Below are 8,036 nucleotides of genomic sequence, written 5' to 3' on the forward strand. Positions count from 1 at the left end.
TCTGGTTGATTTTCCAGGGAATGATTATATGGATTTCAAGGAGGATATTGTTACCTTCATCAGATTGATTGATAACTAGTCGTCGATTGACAACTACTGCTTTTTCCAGTGAGAAAGGAAGGAGGAAGGGGATCTCAACAAGCCATGGATATATAGCCTACAGCCGAGTCCACAAAGAAGACAGTTTCAAAGCTCGAAGAGCATATTTGTGAGGATGATCCCTAAGTGCAGAGTTTCATGTGACGAACAACGAAACTCCATTTCTTCAAACACAACCCTGTGCCACCGACAAACGTTTGACTTTGACTGTGTTTTTTTTGGGCTATGAAGATTCTACTTATACCCAATGATGGAACATTTTGAAAATATGTTCAACGGGTCTTAAGAAAGGCAAATTTCAGGCCTGTAGTTTTTAAGATCATCTCGCTAATCGAAAGATGAAGGATAGAGAACACTAGATGGCTAGTGGCCTTATGCAAACAAAGAAGAGGGATGCCTAACCAATCGATCCTAAAAGATCGTATTTGAGATAGGTCAGATTGGACTTAGTGGCCAAAGTTAGGGATGGTAGAGTCAATATGGGATGTGGAATTCCAGGAAACGTTCTTATCCGCGCTCACTGATAATGTGAACCTGGTCCTTAGTTTCCTCCAACTGATTCCTGTTTTTTTTAGCCTTTTTCAGTAAGTCCTTAATAGCTAAAAATGCTTAGATTCTATAAAACAGACTAAAATGTTTTCTTATTGCGAATGGACAAATCTTCTGTGTTGATGGCGAGGAACAATATTTAAACCCATGTAGAAGGGACCCGACAAAACAGTAACCTTCTGAAGGTTTGATTTTTGTGTTGCAGAGATGAAACAATCAAGCAGATAGGATGGATTCAAGCCTGGTGGTTGCCGACACCAAATCCGTTTGATGGCATTGGTTCTCCGGCACCAATGCAGTATCGTCGTCCCCTCTAACCTTCAGGTTTGGTATTCTTCTACCATACTTAATTAATTGCATGCTGTATGATCTAGATCATACATGATGATGCACATGCACCAATGGAATTCCAGATACTTGGATGCTAAATGTGCGACCTGTGATGCCCGTGAGTAGGTTGAGAATGAACTAATTAAATTAAAGCCCAATACTTCAGATTTGGTGACACATGCATAAATCAGCCGACTAGCTGCATGGCCCTTTAGCTAATTTGATTTCTTGATGTAACTGTCTGAAGAAAAAGAAAATCATAACACTATTGTGACAAATAAAACGAATCTAAGCGAGCTAGGCTCCCCTTTCGTGTGATTGCCTTGTCCTTCTACCCAAGCACATGGCCTCTCTGTTTCCCAACGTTGTACTACAGTTACTGATCCTTTGTGTGTCACTACATACAGTGTATAATTGTGCATGTGGACACAAGTACATATATTTGATCCACTGTTTCAGTAGCGGAATATAGTTATTCCGCGAAGGACTTGATATGTCATCCATGCAATATCTATTGTACAAAAGGCGATCTTAATTGTTCATCCCTCTAATTAGCTCAATGATGTACTAATCTACTAATTAACATGTTGGGACTTGGGAGCAATTAAGGTGTGCGTTCATGGAGGTCGCTTCGAGGGTTATGGTAGATTTTCTCACAGATATCTTCTAGGTAAATATAACTACAGAAATCTATATGTTAACATAAGAAAATGCTCCATTCATGATGAATGTTAGCTATCTGTGCTTATTTCAACTTCCATTTACAGTACTGAGTATTTGTCAAGACTGCCAAGCCATACCTCAATAGCAAATTTTAATTTCCTGCCATAGTTAATGAGTTGTTTTTTTCTAACACCCTGATCCAACAAGGGTCCTCCAGTTCAGAATTTCATTCAGACTAAAAACAGTTCCACTGCATCTCAGCATACAAAACTTAACAAAATAGTGATACGGCGTCAAAGCTAAGCTCCACAAAATAGTGCTAATGTAGTTGACCTTTTTGAAAATCCATGGCGACCAAGAGGTAACACTATTTGAATAAAGAAGCCTGAGTTTGGATTAATCTTGCGTAGCCCGTTGGATTGATTGGATATCAGAAGATACGTGTATACTTAGCCAAGACATTATATGCTGACTGAGTTCCCTAAGCAGGGATTTTCAGTCACACTTCCTATAGCCACGTTCATGAGTTGATTCAGTATAGTTCATGAGTTGATTCAGTATTATTATTGCTTTGCAATACAGTTGATTCAGTACTAATGTAATACTGTATACGAATGCACATCCCATAATTGCTGTGGTAGACTGTCGTCCGCAGTCCATTTATATGGTCTTTCTCCAGAAACTATAGATGTGTTCTCTATACTGTTCCAGTGTACAAAATCTGAACGTATATCCTTCAAATAATCTACTATTTCATTAGGCACAAATTGGTACAGATAAACCACACATCTCTGCAGACAAACCTTTGTTTTCCATATATCCCATTAAGAAAATAAATGTCACTTTAGATGTAGTGAAAAAAAGTTTAGTTGCTGCCTCAGCTCCTTACTGGCGACTGGTGTTAATCGTCTCAGTTTTTTAATGTCACTGTTTATCTTATTTAGTCTTGAGAATTGTTGTGTGTGTTCTTCTCTAGGTTGTGCAAGCCAAGTGGTTGATGCATTGCTTCTTTGTACAATTTTTGTGGATGTTTTGGTCTGTCTATACCATATTAAGCAAATATGAGTACTTTTAGCTGTAATGGAAAACAAGAATTTAACAGAGTTTTTGCCAAATTGACATTTCTCTGCTGAAATTATTCCTGAATGTAATGATAGAAGTTTTTTTCCCCCATTTCTATATTGTCTCGAATCATGCCATGAGTTTGGAAAATTGTATCACTGCAATGTCTTCTTCCTATCTGTGGAATTGGAAAAAAAATTATGCATGTTATTGATGCATTAGTAAGAAGGCTCGCCGGCTGGGAGATGGCGAGCGCCAGTGAGCACTGCGCACGGTGTAGCAAGCTGGACAAGAGCGTGAGCGACAGTCAAGACATGAGCTATCCAGTGTAGGTTCAGACAGTTCATTCATTCATTGCAGGTTCGGCATGTCTCATTATGTCTTTTTGCTTCATATTCAGGGTCAAACTGGGCTATATTTCTTTCATTGAGGCGAGGGTGATTCCAGCAGGTGAGGTGCATTTTAGACATCCGGATGATGTCTTGCTATGTCCAGGTTGTACCATGTCTGAATTAAGATTTCCCTTGCAGATTTTGCTTGGTGTACTCGCCTTTTTTCTTGAAGTTGGGCGTCAGTCGTCTCTGCGGCAAGGTAAGCTTATCCCATTTACTTTGTTCAACCCAGAGTCAAGATTCATATCCCCTTCACTGTCATTTCATTTGTGAGCATTTATTCCATTGATCTATGTCGTCGGCACCCTAACGATTTAGCCTTTTCTGCTGATCACAATTGCTTGCATCTGCCATCTCATTGAGGAAATGCCCCTGCTCCTCTTAATTAAAATTAATGTGAAATATGTTTCTACCAAAATTAATGTGAAGCACTATTGAGACAACGAATTTCAACTATGTTATGAGCCAAACCATATTAAGTATGTGCATCCTCGCTGGAATGCTTTCTGTTCATGAGCTGATCTCCCAACACGTATTGTCGAGAAAAGAAAAGAAAGAACCTTTTAAGTTCTTTTTTAAAAAAAGGAGGATGACCCCCGGCCTCTACATCTGGGAGATGCATACGGCCACTTTATTGATTATTCACGAGGACCTTACAAAGTATTACAACAAAATGTTTGAATCCGCCATCTTGGCAACATATGCTGTTGGCCCAGACCAGACGCCAAGTACTTTCTGATGACGGCGACGACCGACGACGAAGTAAAGCACTGGATTCCCGATTGATCAAAGCTAGCAAAAATAGCTACGTACGCCGCACGTACGTGCACCGGCCAGAACAGTACAACTCACGCACGTACACAACAGCAGGCTGATCGATGTTACTCGATCAAGTTGACCAGCTGGACACACACGAACGCACGCGAGAACTCGCTGGATTGAAGGCCGCAGGTACGTATCGTACCTGTTGGTTTTCTTTATTGCTTTCGATGATACAAGTTACAAGGGGTGCAGGCTACATATATATACACGCTAGGATCAGCTATAGCAATACTACTCGGTCACGACTTGTACTACTACACGGTCATGACTTCTTGCCATAGTTGGACTCGCATACGCACATGTACCTGGTTCACGTCGGGATTAATTCCAACATATGCCACTACTTCTATTCATATGATGAAGGAGTGCTACCTGGACCAAATACCTTCTAAGTTCTTAAGAGGAGCAAGAGAGCTTCTAAGTACTAACTATCACTCCTATCCTATCCTAATTGAAACGCATTAGCCAATTTGCCTCAGTGATGTTCTATTTCACAAAAGCTCGCTCCTTCACATATATAGTGGTTCTTTTCCAGTATTATTACTTAAATGGTTGATGGCCTTGCTTGATGCTTGCCACGTGTTTGATCGTTAACCTCTGATGACATGTTTTCTTCATGCAGGTGTCTGGTAGAATTACTAGAAGTAGCGGATCTACTTTTATTTGCTGTCCTAGCTTGCCATCAACTTACGCCAACGACGCAAGGTATGATGTTTGATTAATAGCTATTCTTAGAGGATGGATTCAAATATTGTTTAATTTGCCGGTTCTATACTTGGTTGCATTTTTCTAGTGGATGAATGGCTCACGTCTTTTTTTGGGAAAGGAGGTTAAAACTCCCGGCCTCTGCATCAATCGATGCATACAACCATCACATTGTTACATCGCCTAATATATATGTACATTTTCTTCAAGCCTTAAAGTGTAGTTAGCACAACATACAGACACACTTTGGTCATGGGATTAGCTTTCTCACTAAATTATTTAAATTGGTAGCTCAGAAACTAACTCCGTAGGTTTATTAAATCTTCTGTAGACCCACATATTTGATATTACCTGAAAAATAAGGACGTTACCTTTTCCTTTTAATACCTGGAACCAAATTGTTTGATACCAATTGTATCTGGGCGCAGTTTCATACAAGATACAGCTTAGTAGCAACAAATTTTGGCCTCTGTCTTATTTCTCCATACATTGGATTCATATTTGTTCCAAATTTACATAGAGAAGCCTGTAGGCATTTGTACTTTCATAATCATTCTGAAACTATGGTTCAGAGCAGAGAGCATTTAATAAGGATGGTTCTATTTCTGAATCTTGCTCTAATCCCTAAAAGGTGAAATTGGGCATGATTTTGATATTTGTTTTACAAGATATTACATCGATTTTCGGGTTTGGGCATACTTATAATTGTTTTCTTCAGACTACATCTTAGCATGCACTTTTGTAGACTATTCTTGATTAGAAGATGTATATGAATGTGAGCAACAGAGTTCCTTACTCCTAGAAATTGCACGCGCCAATGAAATTCAGGTATCGCTTGATAAGTCTCTCAGCATTTTGCTTTCGTTCGTAGAATTAAAATTTGCCATCAAACAAACAAATAGTTGTGTTACTAAGTTTATTCTGTAATTTGCATGACAGTTTTGCATAGGCTTGGTTTGTTCTGACAAAAGGTTGTTTCACACAACATTAGAATTGAAGTTTCTTCATAGCTTTGGTTCAGTGGTAGCTTTAGCCTTTTTACATGTGTGAGTAGGTGTTTCTTTCCATTGACATGAGAACAAAATAGGTCATGACATGTTAAATTATTCATAATGGTCCAGATTCACAAAGAGTCTATGATGTAGAGATTAATATGCTTATAAAATTCCCTCCTTTCTCATTATAAGTTCCCTTTTTATTCTGAGCTGGGTTCTAAGTGTAAAGCTAATTGGTTTGCGGAAAACACTGCATCTATATTATATATCTACACCAGATAGATTGTTCATTTGTTTCTTAGAAAAGAGTTATTATAGCTAATCTTTGGTACCGATGGAATATACAGTAATTACTCCCATAACCTATGATAAAGTAATATAATTACCATTTTCGGTCTACTTTCCAACACATTGTGTCCATGCAGTAACTAAGATTGTGTACTTTTACACAGATTTGTTCATCGCATGAAGCAAGGAATTGAGATGGCCATCCACTTCATATTGTTAACTGGATGGTGTCGCACTATGATTTATGAAAGAAACCTAAACAAATTGTTGTAAATAACCCTAAGGATTTTCTTTACCTTGAACTATCTTTAAACGTAATTATTGGACTGCTTCATGTCATCTATTTCCTTGTGCAGCAAGGATTTTATTATCAATCTCTAAACTACTCTTGTGTATATGGTTTGATTGCTTGGTTCGCTCTCTCGTCCAGTTAAAACTTTCGCACCACACATGAGCACAGAATCAACAGGAGATCCAAGAGAGAAATTAGAGCTCATCTTCCTAATAGAGTTGAACACAAACCTACAGCAATCCTGTCGCTCACTGGTTGACAAACACCACACGGAGGGCAAGATCCGGCGCTTCAGCATCAGCCCTGCATCAGTCAAGAAAACACAAAATTTAGCTTCTTAGACAAAGAAAGTTCAATGTACTAATTTGCATCATCTAAACTATTTCATTCGTCTTTGAATGCCACCTGTATCATCAAAAATCAGGCAAAAACATGGTTACCTTCATGTCCACTTCCATACTATGATTGTGTTAATGCTGCTCCATGAAAAGCAAAAACAATTCTTCTTATTAGTGAACAGCTCACTTACAACAAAATCAGCCCCCTGCTGTTCTGAATCATTTTATTATCTTCTCACATGATGCATGTACTATTACTCATACTATCTTCTTCTTTGTCATCAGCCCACGGTGATGGAAAAAAACAGAATCCCAACAAAAGTGTTGTTCGATGCTATGATGCCGCAGCTAGGCCCCCCAAATGCAGTGTACTCAACACAGAAGGCAAGAGAAATTGGTCTTGACGCAACTATTCACTTCTATCCCTCCTCCAAGCATCAACTAGACAACAATCTTCCAAGACAATCAATATCAATCCATGTATCCAACAAACTAGAAGATGTTGAAGACCAACTAGCAAACGAAGCTCTCAAGTACATGAAAAACATCCACAGTAAAGTGATGCAGCTGCTCCAGCAGAAGTGTGAAGCTCTTCAGCATCAACAGAAAGAAAAGGAGAACCTAATAGACTATTTAGGCAACAGCTGGTGCCATAGCCTTGGTGGAGATCACATGGCAGGAAAGGAACTTTACCGTATAATAGATAGCAACTTCAGAGCCTGACCACATCCAAAGACAATGATCTGAGTCATATTTTGTCCCAAATAAGATATGTTGCCGATCATCTCATTGATACAGCCACACAATCAGAGTATGAATTCCAACAGACAAACAAGTACTACTGGAGCCTGGATGATGAAGTTGAAGAAATTTCTGCTATAAACAATGAAAACATTCAACCACAGCCACTATGAACAAGTTTTCAGCATCGATGATCCACCAAGCATAATGCCTATAAGATCTATCTCTCCCTATCTACCTTTCTTCCTAATAGCACTCTAAATATTCTATTGTAAGCTTCTTAGAACACTATGTATCACAAATAATCCATATGTACCAATCTACTCCTAAGTATGTTTATGTCCACTCTTTCAATACTTATCTTACTCTCGCCCCTTGCGCCATTGGCGCAACGGGTCATCTAGTGGTTATAAAATTGGGACGAACAGTTGGTGCACTATGTTGAATCCAGCTCATCAGTCCTCCTATTTAAGAGCACAACATTGGAACGAACACAATGCTCTCTTTTCTTAGGGCCCGAAGAAACATCGTAGCAGACACACCTCTTGTCTTATTTAAGAGCAAGGCACGTCGTGCTCTCAGACAATGTATAAGTAGACCACATCTTGTCCTCTAGCAATGGCCCTGAAAAATGACAAGTCAGTATGTTATGATTGGGAAGCGTCGGGACTCAGTTTCATGCTGGGTTAGAGAGTCAACACCCAAACGGGTGAAGTCCTTCATGATCTGAAGCTAAAAGATGCGGAGGCGAACATATGTA

General features: G+C 39.1%; 1 long non-coding RNA gene across 1 annotated transcript; it reads left to right on the forward strand.

Moving 5' to 3' along the window:
- Window positions 1–2,976: 2,976 nt before the first annotated feature.
- Window positions 2,977–6,240, forward strand: LOC125540759. The gene is made up of 4 exons (XR_007297375.1): window positions 2,977–3,153; window positions 3,234–3,294; window positions 4,540–4,622; window positions 6,070–6,240. It is a non-coding gene; the product is annotated as an uncharacterized LOC125540759 (long non-coding RNA).
- The last annotated feature ends 1,796 nt before the right edge of the window (window positions 6,241–8,036 follow it).

This window comes from Triticum urartu, chromosome 2, assembly GCF_003073215.2.
Source record: "Triticum urartu cultivar G1812 chromosome 2, Tu2.1, whole genome shotgun sequence".
Classification (NCBI taxonomy): domain Eukaryota; kingdom Viridiplantae; phylum Streptophyta; class Magnoliopsida; order Poales; family Poaceae; genus Triticum; species Triticum urartu.